An 11,072-nucleotide genomic window follows, 5' to 3' on the forward strand; every position below is an offset into this window, starting at 1 on the left:
ATTTTAGCTCCAACCCTAAACAAACACACTAACAACATGAACAAGCTAATAAAGATCTTACTAGGTATACTTGAATTATCCAGTCAGGTGTGTTGAGGCAAAATTATAATTTTACATCACTTTTCTACATTGTTGGATGAGTGATCGCACTGGCATTCCTGACAAAAAGCTTGTGTTTGTGTGTATGGAAATCTACTATCCACCCTCCCTGTTAAATTTGATCTAATCCGTGTCCTGAAACACACTTCCTCTACTGCTTTCACTTCTCATACTGACGGAGGGAGCGATTTGTTTGTGAATGAATCTCCGTTATGAACGACTCCTTCACCAGCTGACAATAATACAAGTTACTGGCAGCGCAGCATCTCGTCGTCATATTTCTTTTGCATTGTTGGCTGATTTTACTCAACCAAACTAGCATAAGCCGAGTATTTAGTGCGAGTTGAAGCTGCTTTGCCTCATGGTGAATGCAGTAAGTGACTGTATTATCATCAATAATGTGACCTGTTTAGCACAAAAGTTCAGAACATACAAAAACATAAAAAACTTAATCTTACCTATGAAATGTTCTGCCTTTGTGCTTTGTTTTCTTTGTTTGCTCGTTACTACACCCGTACACAGCGCTAAAGTCCAGCATCTTCACGTAATAATAACACTGTGTTGACTAGTGCGGTTGAATGACATTTGTCCTGGGAGCACTGTACCAATGTGACGGCACTATTGACGCATGCTCAGGGTCCCTATGCGACATCTAGTGTATATATCTATGATTCAGATTAAGGTAATCAAAAATGGCTGTTTGGAGCTTATGTAGGCCTACAGTTCAACATTCATGTTGAACTGAATACACAGTAAGTAAACACAAGTACATCTTATTGAACATCATTTATTTTCATCACCAATTATCATAGCAGAACAGTTTCTCAAGCAGTTTGTGAAGGATTTTGGAAACAGGAGATAAGCCCTCGGTCTAATGCGCCACCTGGCTTGAGAAACCCGTTCTCAAAGACTTACATTTAGTCGTTATTTGGGTAGCACACATATTTTGAATGCCTTCAACAAAATTCGAATGAGCCATTTTAATCTAGATTAATCTACATTAGGCGAGGCAGTGGCGCAGTAGGTAGTGCTGTTGCCTCGCAGCAAGAAGGTTGCTGGTTCGAACCTCGGCTCAGTTGGCGTTTCTGTGTGGAGTTTGCATAGTTCTCCGTCCTTTCGCGTGGGTTTCCTCCGGGTGCTCCGGTTTCCCCCAACAGTCCAAAGACATGCGGTACATGTGAATTGGGTAGGCTAAATTGTCCGTGCCGGCGAGGCAGTGGTGCAGTAGGTAGTGCTGTCGCCTTACAGCAAGAAGGTCTCTGGGTCGCTGGTTCGAACCTCGGCTGTTTCCCAGAAGATGTGTTGCGGCTAGAAGGGCATCCACTGCGTAAAAACTTGCTGGATAAGTTGGCGGTTCATTCCGCTGTGGCGACCCTGTATTAATAAAGGGACTAAGCCAACAAGAAAATGAATGAATGAATAAATAAATTGTCCGTAGTGTATGAGTGTGTGTGTGAATGTTTCCCAGAAGATGGGTTGCGGCTGGAAGGGCATCCGCTTGCGTAAAAACTTGCTGGATAAGTAGGCGGTTCATTCCGCTGTGGCGATCCCAGATTAATAAAGGGACTAAGCCGACAAGAAAATGAATGAATGAATGAGCTACATTAATTCCAAGATTACAGTGAGATTATTCTAGATTAAAAAAATATATATATATGCCCACCTATATTCAAAACAAATGCAGTGTAGCGGAGCAGAGACAAGCAAAAAGAGTGTTTGCTGAAAAGTACTGTGAGTTCGGATGGAAGCTGTACATCCTAATGGTCCAAATTCGACTCATGCTCAGATCATGAAGAGATGCTCGAATCAAATCATAATGTGTTCCAGACAAAAACACTGCTGGCTGTATCAATTGCTAGTCGTGCTTATGTAATAGCTTTCTCAGCTAATGTGAACAATTTCATAATAAATTGAATTATAAACCAAGAAAAGCCCATTCATGTAGCATGCATTAATAGTCTGGTCTCCTTCATTGGGCTTTTGTTACATTTCTCCAGCGCTTCTCGTCTCCAGTGTGTTCAATCAGCACGTCTTGTATTGTTTCCGCTTAATGTGCGGTGAATTAAACAGGTCTAATCCACTGAACTCCTCACGACGCTATTCATCTGAGGACATTCGGAGTAATGACAGTCTTCACATGATGTAATTGTGCTGCTTATAAAACCTCCAGCACGGAGGGCACAGACGGTCTCAGAAGGACAGATCTAATGGCCGTTTGCATTGCCTGCCGTGTTGACTTTTACAGCCTTATGCAATCGAGTAAACAGAACATAATAGCCATCAGTGCAGCTTTTTCTATTGACACACCTTGGATTTCAATGCAAATAGAGGCTATTTAACCTCTAAAACTACACAGTGAATTCAGGTCAAAGACCACAAGACGGTTTTGGATGTAAAGTTGAAGTCAAAGTTAAATTTCTTTTTCAAATATTTCCCAAATGGTGTTAAACAGAGCAAGGGATTTTTCACAGTAGTCCTATATTTTTTTTCTTCTGTAGAAAGTCTTACTTGTTTTATTTCAGCTAGAATTAATGCAGCGGTCCACAAGCTTCTATTAGATTCCTGCTTTCCTATTGGCCTCTACGCTGTGGCATTAGGACTAATAAGTGGGCGGAGCTTGGTGTTTGATTGACAGAGTTGCTGAATGTGTTTTAGGATCCAGTGTTCAATTTGATTGACTGATTTATTTATTTTAGGCAGAAATGTGCACTTTTACGGTTTTACGGTAGTATTAATTTACACACGAGCCAAAGACAACACTTCCGCTACTTGAATTATGAATGTGCGTACGTTATCTTTACATATACACATATATATTTATTTTGTTTTGCGTTTATCATGCCTCTCCATATGCTGCTGTTCATATGGGACACTCACATTAGCAGTGCAATGCAATAAAAATGAGACGATTTGAGGATCTGTGTGTGTGTGTGCAACACAATCTCACAGCAATTCGTAACTTTTTGATTTAGTGCTCAATTCGTATGAATTCGTACGATGTAATTTGTACAATTTAGTACGATTTGCTCATCCCCCAATGACGGTTGGGTTTAGGGGTGGGGTTAGGTGCCACGCCTCCTTTTTAAAATTGTACAATTTCGTACGACTGAACTCGTACGAATTAGCCACTAAACTTACAAAACGTAAAATACTTACTTTTTCTTGTGAGATCAGGCTGGTGTGTGAGTGTGTGTGTATTAGGGTTGGGCATCTAAGCTATAATGCCGATCCGATACGCATCTCGATACAAAGAATACGATCCGATATATTAGCGATACATTTGTGACATATTGCGATGCAACACGATACGATTCACACCCATATCACGATACGATGCGATAATTCAGCACTAACTAATTAGATCAAGTTTATGAGATTATGTGAAAGAGGATGCTGTGCCATTGAATGAGTTTGATTATTTATAAACCAAGCAAAACCAAGACTTTTTTTTACAAACTGGCTTTTCTCTCAGAGCCAGAGTGTCAGTTTACAGTAGAGGGCCATTTTAGAACCTATAGCACATATTATTTAAGTATTTTCAAGATAAACAGAATGTATAAGTGCAATATATATTAAAAAAATATGTATATATTTGCACTCTTTCAACATAAATAAAATTAGCATTGCACAACAAGAATTGTGATTTAACTTTTCAACTATGAAAACAAGTTTTACAAAGATATATTTTGCCACTGATTATTCAAAACTTAAGGTTGTGAACTAGCAGTGTTATGCTGCTTTGAAACATCACTGTCACTGTAAACAACAGGCTAATAAAAATATAACAAACCAGCAATCTTCTTGCTGTGAGGTGGTCAAACTACCCACTGTGCCACCGTGACACCCAATTATTTTTATCATTATTATTATTAATATTATTATTATTATAATTAAATAAAAATTAACAGGAGGAGGTGTTTAAAACCTTCGTTCTCCGTGACACTAGGCTGAATATCTTTGCAGATGAACAATGCAATAGCATTCGTTATTGGCGTAGAGCGAGCAGAACTGTTGCGCATGGAAAAAAAACTTGCAATGCTTTTCTCACCACTTTTGGAGCTGGTTGAAGCAGTGCGAAAGCCGGGGATGCAGAAACACTGGAAGATGCTTTCACAACAACACCGTGGCGCCGCTTCAAGTGAGATTTCAGATTAGTCGTACTGCCCGCGTATTTTACAGATGCGCGGCACATTTTGCAAATTGCATCTGTCCTGTCATGTCGTCCATCCTTAAATCCGTAATGTTGCTTGCCATACTTTAGATTTAAAACTCAGTGAGGAATAAAATGTTTGTTTTGCTTCTCGCGCTTTCTGAGGGCGCTTCACTAGCTTCATCCGCACACCTGATACACTGAGTTGTAGTGTGTGCACATCCGCAAATCCGTTGCTAAGGCTTACTTTATGTAGGTCGATTAAATTATGCGCCAAAAACAGGTTGACAACACTTGTTAATAAATAAAAAATACATTCTATTTTAAAAATATAAGCTGTATCTCGGAAAAATCGATGCATCTCGCAAAAACCGATGCATCTCGATTTGCTTCCAAAATTTCATTCATCCTCTGCTGCTCAACCGATGCACTCGCATCGTGATTGCGCATAACCGCGTATCGATACATATCGGTTAATCTTCCCATCCCTAGTGTGTATAGATGTCGACCTTCAGCTCCTCATGTTTTATCATGTATTATTCATGTTATCGTATTTTCTTACATGTATTCACACTGGCTGCTGACAGTATTCATGTACTTAGGCAATTATCTTCACTAAAGAGCTAGATTGTCGTAGAAACACATTGCCACTGATTGTGTGTGTGTGTGTGTGTGTGTGTGTGTGTGTGTGTGTGTGTGTGTGTGTGTGTGTGTGTGTGTGTGTGTGTGCGTGCGTGGTAATGAATCTATGCACTCCAGGGTCTCCTGTGAGCAAGGCTTTCTGTTGTATGTGTTTGGATTGTACAAAACGTTGCTTTAACTTTTTTCTTTATTAATATTATTTACTATATATTTATTTTAAAGAAGAACACTGAGATATAATAAATTATACAACCAAAAAAATAATAATAATTAAAAAAACTGAATAAAGGCAGTTTTTATGTATTAAAAAACATTTTTAGGTCATTATTATTAGCCCTTTTAAGCAATATATTTGACTGTCAACAGAACAAACCATTGTTATACAACGATTTGCCTAGTTAATTACCCTAACTTGCCTAATTAACCTAGTTAAGCCTTTAAATGTCACTTTAAGCTGTATAGAAATGTCTTGAAAAATATCTAGTCAAATATCATTTACTGTCATCATGACAAAGATTAAAAAAAATCAGTTATTAGAAATGAGGCAAGAAATTTAGGTATGCTAATAATTCTGCTCTTAACTGTACAAAAATAAGAGTTTTTTAAGCCCAAATCCTATTTAAACAATTTTACTGAAATCCCATTGAAAAAACCCATCGACTTTGGGACAAGGGGACTGGAACTGCTAAAATGCTAACTCACTACTGGGTTTTTGCATACAAATTGACGTCATAGTTCCTCCACTCTATAGAAAGAACCGCTGACAACTTTGTCCAAACTACGTTTCACAGCCAAACACACGTGAGAAGACATAGAAACAACAGTCACATAATATAAATCTTGTTTTTAACTTCATAATGAGAAAGACACATTTAGCGGGCTAGAAAAATACTCATTTTGCTCACCTGTCTTTGAAGGCAATAATTTCCCAAACTTTCTTTATCGACCCGGTTGTGATATTTCTCAGATGGCACGTCAACCAGACACAGTGCTCCTGCTAAATTTCCACTAGTTTTTCCTCCATTTTTTGGGTCCAAATAAACTTAAAAGGAGCACTTTTAACGTCTTCCTCAACCTCCCGCTGGCTTGCAGGTAGCCAGTAGTGAATGCTGTTCTCTCATTGACTGTAGATGATCGCCGATGTTACTTGTTTTATTTCAGCTAGAATTAATGCAGCATTCCACAAGCTTCTAGTGCATTCCTGCTTTCCTATTGGCCTCTACGCTGTGGCATTAGGAATAATAAGTGGGCGGAGCTTGGTGTTTGATTGACAGAGTTGCTGAATGTGTTTTAGGATCCAGTGTTCAATTTTATTGACTGATTTATTTATTTTAGGCAGAAATGTGCACTTTTACGGTTTTACGGTAGTATTAATTTACACACGAGCCAAAGACAACACTTCCGCTACTTGAATTATGAATCTGCGTACGTTATTTTTACGGGTTTTTGCATAAAAATTGGCATCATAGTTCCTCCACTCTATAGGAAGAACCGCTGACAACTTTGTCCAAACTACGTTTCACAGCCAAACACACGTGAGAAGACATAGAAACAACAGTCACATAATATGAATCTTGTTTTTAACTTCATAATGAAAAAGACACATTTAGAGGGCTAGAAAATATATTTGTTTTGCTCACCTGTCTTTGAAGGCAATAATTTCTCTTAAACATTTTCTTCATCGACCCGGTTGTGATATTTCTCACATGACACGTCAAACAGACACAGTGCTCCTGCTAAATTTCCACTAGTTTTTCCTCCATTTCTTGGGTCCAAATAAACTTAAAAGGAGCACTTTTAACGTCTTCCTCAACCTCCCGCTGGCTTGCAGGTAGCCAGTAGTAAATGCTGCTCTCTCATTGACTGTGGGTGATCGCCGATGTTGTTTTCAGTCTAAACACAGCTTGATTTAAATCGTGGACAGCTCCGGATATTTAGCCTGCCAAGTATCTCACGGGCATCGGCGACTCATCTGCGATTCTCTCAGATCGCGTCTTTGATAGTTCACACTGTGTGATTGTTACTCGCTTGAACGAGCACCGATTTGCCTGTGATTTCAGGGATATTCACAAATAAAGACATTTGTACGTTGGTTTTTCTTGTTAACCATTTCCTACAGAATTTTGCAGGGACATAAAACAAATTCTGCATCCTAAAAAAAAAAGATTTTTAATTGTGTTTTGCTTTAAAAATATACAAAACGCTTGTACATTTTTCTCTTTTTTATCTTAAGAAGGGACCCTCAAAAATCCCGGATAGACTGATTAACTAACATTCTTCAGCGAACAATGCAGGACAGATTTGTGTGCGGTTTTTCCGAGGCGTCTTCGGCTAATTGGAGAGAATGAAATCAGTCGCTGTTGTGCGGCAGCCGCTCAGAAATGTTTCTTCATTGTAAACCTGAGTTCACCATGGCAACAGCGGCTCTGCTGTCATGAGTTCAGGTGTGTGTGTGTGTGTGTGCATATGTCTGTGTGATACCGAAATTCAAGAGCAATCAATGAATCTCGCTGCAGGGGAAGCTACTGACAGCAAGGACCAGAAGGTCCAGAATTTCAAATAACTTCTCTTTTTTACTCGTATTCCCTGCTGAAAAATCCAACTTAAAAGTTGGCTGGTTTTAGCTGGTCAACCAGGCTGGTTTTTGAGGGGTTTTGGCCACTTCCAGGCTGGTTTCCAGCCATTTCCAGCCTGGTCTTAGCTGGTCAGGCTGGGAGATGACCAGCTAAAACCAGCTTGACCAGCCTAGCCAGGCTGGGAGCCCAGCCAAAACCAGTTATGTCCAGCTTAAACCAGGCTTGTCAAGCTGGTTTTAGCTGGATTTAGCTGGTCATTTTCCAGCCTAAGACCAGGCTGGAAATGGCTGGAAACCAGCCTGGAAATGGCCAAAACCCCTCTAAAACCAGCCTGGTCGACCAGCTAAAACCAGCCAACCAGCCTAGGCTGGTTTAAGCTGGATTTTTCAGCAGGGTTGTAATAAGAAAAAGATTTGACCCAGCTTTTTTCATTATTTATAGAGAACAACTGAAGTAAACAAACCAACAAAAAAAAAACATATTAAATATTTAAAGAGACCTGCTGTGGGATACAAGGCTGCTAATCAATACTCTTCTGTTGAGCCCATCAGCCAGAATGATTCCTTGTGTTTTTCATTATTTTTAAATATCCATGTTTAGCTGAATCTCTGATGATTTCTTTAGTGTTGTGCAGAAGATTTTCACCAATCAGTCTCAAGAAAGTCTAACGGCACCGAAAGAACTAATACTGGATGTGCATAATTGACAGCTAGTGAAGTGCTACGGAGTTACACCTCACTCCTCTGAAGCCGAAAAGTTGCTCTGGCGACACAGACTACAGGCCATGGTCTTTAGCCTCCTTGTTAGAGCAACCGACTCCCATGCGGAAGGTCGCCTATTCAATCTCAGCTCGGAGTGGGTTGGATGGTGTAGCACCGGTGGGATTACATTGGCGCCGGGATGGGAGTGATGGGAGTCTCTTGTGAGATGAAAAGTGCATGTTCTACACAGAAATCACAATGTGGTTGTGGAGAGGTAAGCGTGATCGAATACCCAATAGGGGGGAGAGCATGCTAGGAGCCCGGCGGCTAATCAGCAGGTCAATCAGAAATGATAAATAACACCTGTCTTTCTAGTGATTGGGCCGGAGAGACTCCCTTCTTAAAGGGCCATGAAACCCCCTCATTTCAGCAGGGTGTTTTAACACCTCTACTTTGGAAAAAGTCAGAAAAGTGGGCGTGTCCAGCTCTGTTTAGGGGGGAGTGTCGGAGGAACTAAAGTGGGATGGTGTGGCAGTGTCTATTTGGGCAAGCGCGAGTTTCAGTCAAAATACTCACACACAGGAGAAAGTGATGGTGTTTAACCTACTGTACATGGACATCTGTAGTGGAATTATTTGCCAAATTATTAAATGGTGGACTTTAACTGCAGTTTGGCTCTTTCATTCAGGGAATTCATTCATGCCCCTCGCGACAAACGAGATATTTGATTCGAGGATCTGCTCTAAGCGTGTATTTTTCATGCAATGTTTGATACCGCTCGGCGAATGAGAGAAAAAAACCCTCAGCATTTTCCGGAAACTTAGATGCACACGGCAGGTAGCGTCAGTAAGCCGCGTGTGTTATTCCGGTCACTAAATGCGGTTAAAAACCCTACACGAGGTTAAAGTTTGGTTGTGGTCCTAACATGTTACGGTGCAATAGTTAACTTAGTTCGATATGAACAAACTGAATAAACAAAGAGCGCTGGTCGCTCACTTACCAAATCTGTAGAGACAGGACAATCACCAGCAACTAGAGCCGCGTCTTTATGAAGAGAAGACTACAAGCAAATCCGGATCTCAGCGTTTGCAGATGAGAACAGCTCTCAGGTAAACAATAATCCTCCTTAGACACGTAAGTTATTGTTGTCGAGCGTCGCGTACACTGTTAATCCACACGTGAGTCTAAGCTCTCACAGAGAGAAAAAGAAAACAAAACTTAACTGCAGCAAACTATAAAAGCAACACTTCACGCTTGTTTTGCCAATACAACGTGGCGTCTCTGTCGTCTAAACACTGTGACAGTAATGAATATTAATGAAGTTGCACAATAGAGCGCGCTGATTGGTTTGAACCAAGCCTTATTCATGCATTAATGCAACACACTGTAAGACGTAATAAGACACACTCTGGCACAGACGTCCAGTCTGCACGCTGGAATACACGCTATTATGTCATGGCCGTGACGCAGCTCCAAAAATTAATTTTAAACAAGAAGTACGAATTTGCTTGAAATAACGCAAAAACAACCAATTTACACTTTTTAGTGAAATATAGGTGTCCTAATAGTGTTTTTAGCAGTGTGGGACACATATACGACTGTCAACAGCTCAAAAAATGTGTTTTGGTGTTTCGTGACCCTTTAAGGAGAACGGGAGGAGCAGTCGGGAGAAGAGAGAGCTCACACACACACAGACACAGCCTGCAAGTGGTGTGCATAAATATAATAAAATATATTGCTTACCTGATGTCGCCGACCCTGTCTTCTTCTTCCCACACAACAACGAACGTTACTACAGTGTTTTTTTTTTTTTTTTTTTTTTTTTACTAAAACACAATTATGGGAACCAAAAAAAAAAATTAATATCAGAAATTAAGAGTCATTCATTTATTCATTGATTTTCTTTTGGCTTAGTCACTTAGTCATCAGGAGTTGCCACAGCAGAATAAACCACCAACTAGGACGGCATATTTTTTACACAGCTGGAAGCCAGGGAAACACCCATACACTCTCACATTCACACTCATACACTAGAGACAATTTAGTTTATTTAATTCAACCAGGGCATGTGCTGTAGGTGAGTTGAATAAGTTAAATTGTCTGTAGTGTAATTGAGTGCTAGAGTTAAGAGAGAGAGAGAGAGAGAGAGAGGAAGAAGAGTGTTTCTACAGGTGGTTTGTCAAGCCCACTCACCTGTGTGAAGCTCACTTAATAAATGCACGTTTTTTTATTAAGATTTTTTTAAGGTTTTTACTTTTTGGAGATTTAAAGTAATCCTAGCCAAGTATCTTATGCAAAACCTGTTGCAAGTGTCAGTTAACATGTTAGTTAGTTAGTTAGCTAGCTAGTTAGCTGGTTAGTTAGTTAGTTAACTTTAGCCCCTTTCCCACATGCAGACCTTTCTGGAAAATTATAATTAGTGAACAGGCCCTTTTGGTAAATATCCGTAAATTCGTGCCGGAAGTTGAAACATTAACGGTAATTTGCCAGAATGCTGCATTGTGTGAACACAGAAGGAAGATTGCCGGAAAGAGCGCATTCAAATCGTGAGATGTCCACCCCAGCCAATCAGAGCACTCAGGTCACCAACAACAACATTGTTTCAAAACAGATAGAGTTGGGTTTGTCACTTTTTGGGGTTCCCAGACACATTTCTACTGTGATTTGCACTATTTCCAGAAAGGAAATTCTTGATTGCTCTGTGAGAATCTGCGTGATGCTTTCTCAGTTTGTTAGTGTTTTTTTATTCGCATGTTCTTGTATCACTACAATACATTTTTTTAAAAAGCTGAACACTTGTATGTTTCAGAAAACATTCAGAAATAATCTTCTCGAATGAATTAAGATTGTCGGCAAAGCATTCTTAGGACACCGTCATGTTCGTCTCGCTGGCTTGCTCTGTCT

Source organism: Danio rerio, chromosome 3 (assembly GCF_049306965.1).
Source record: "Danio rerio strain Tuebingen ecotype United States chromosome 3, GRCz12tu, whole genome shotgun sequence".
Lineage (NCBI taxonomy): Eukaryota > Metazoa > Chordata > Actinopteri > Cypriniformes > Danionidae > Danio > Danio rerio.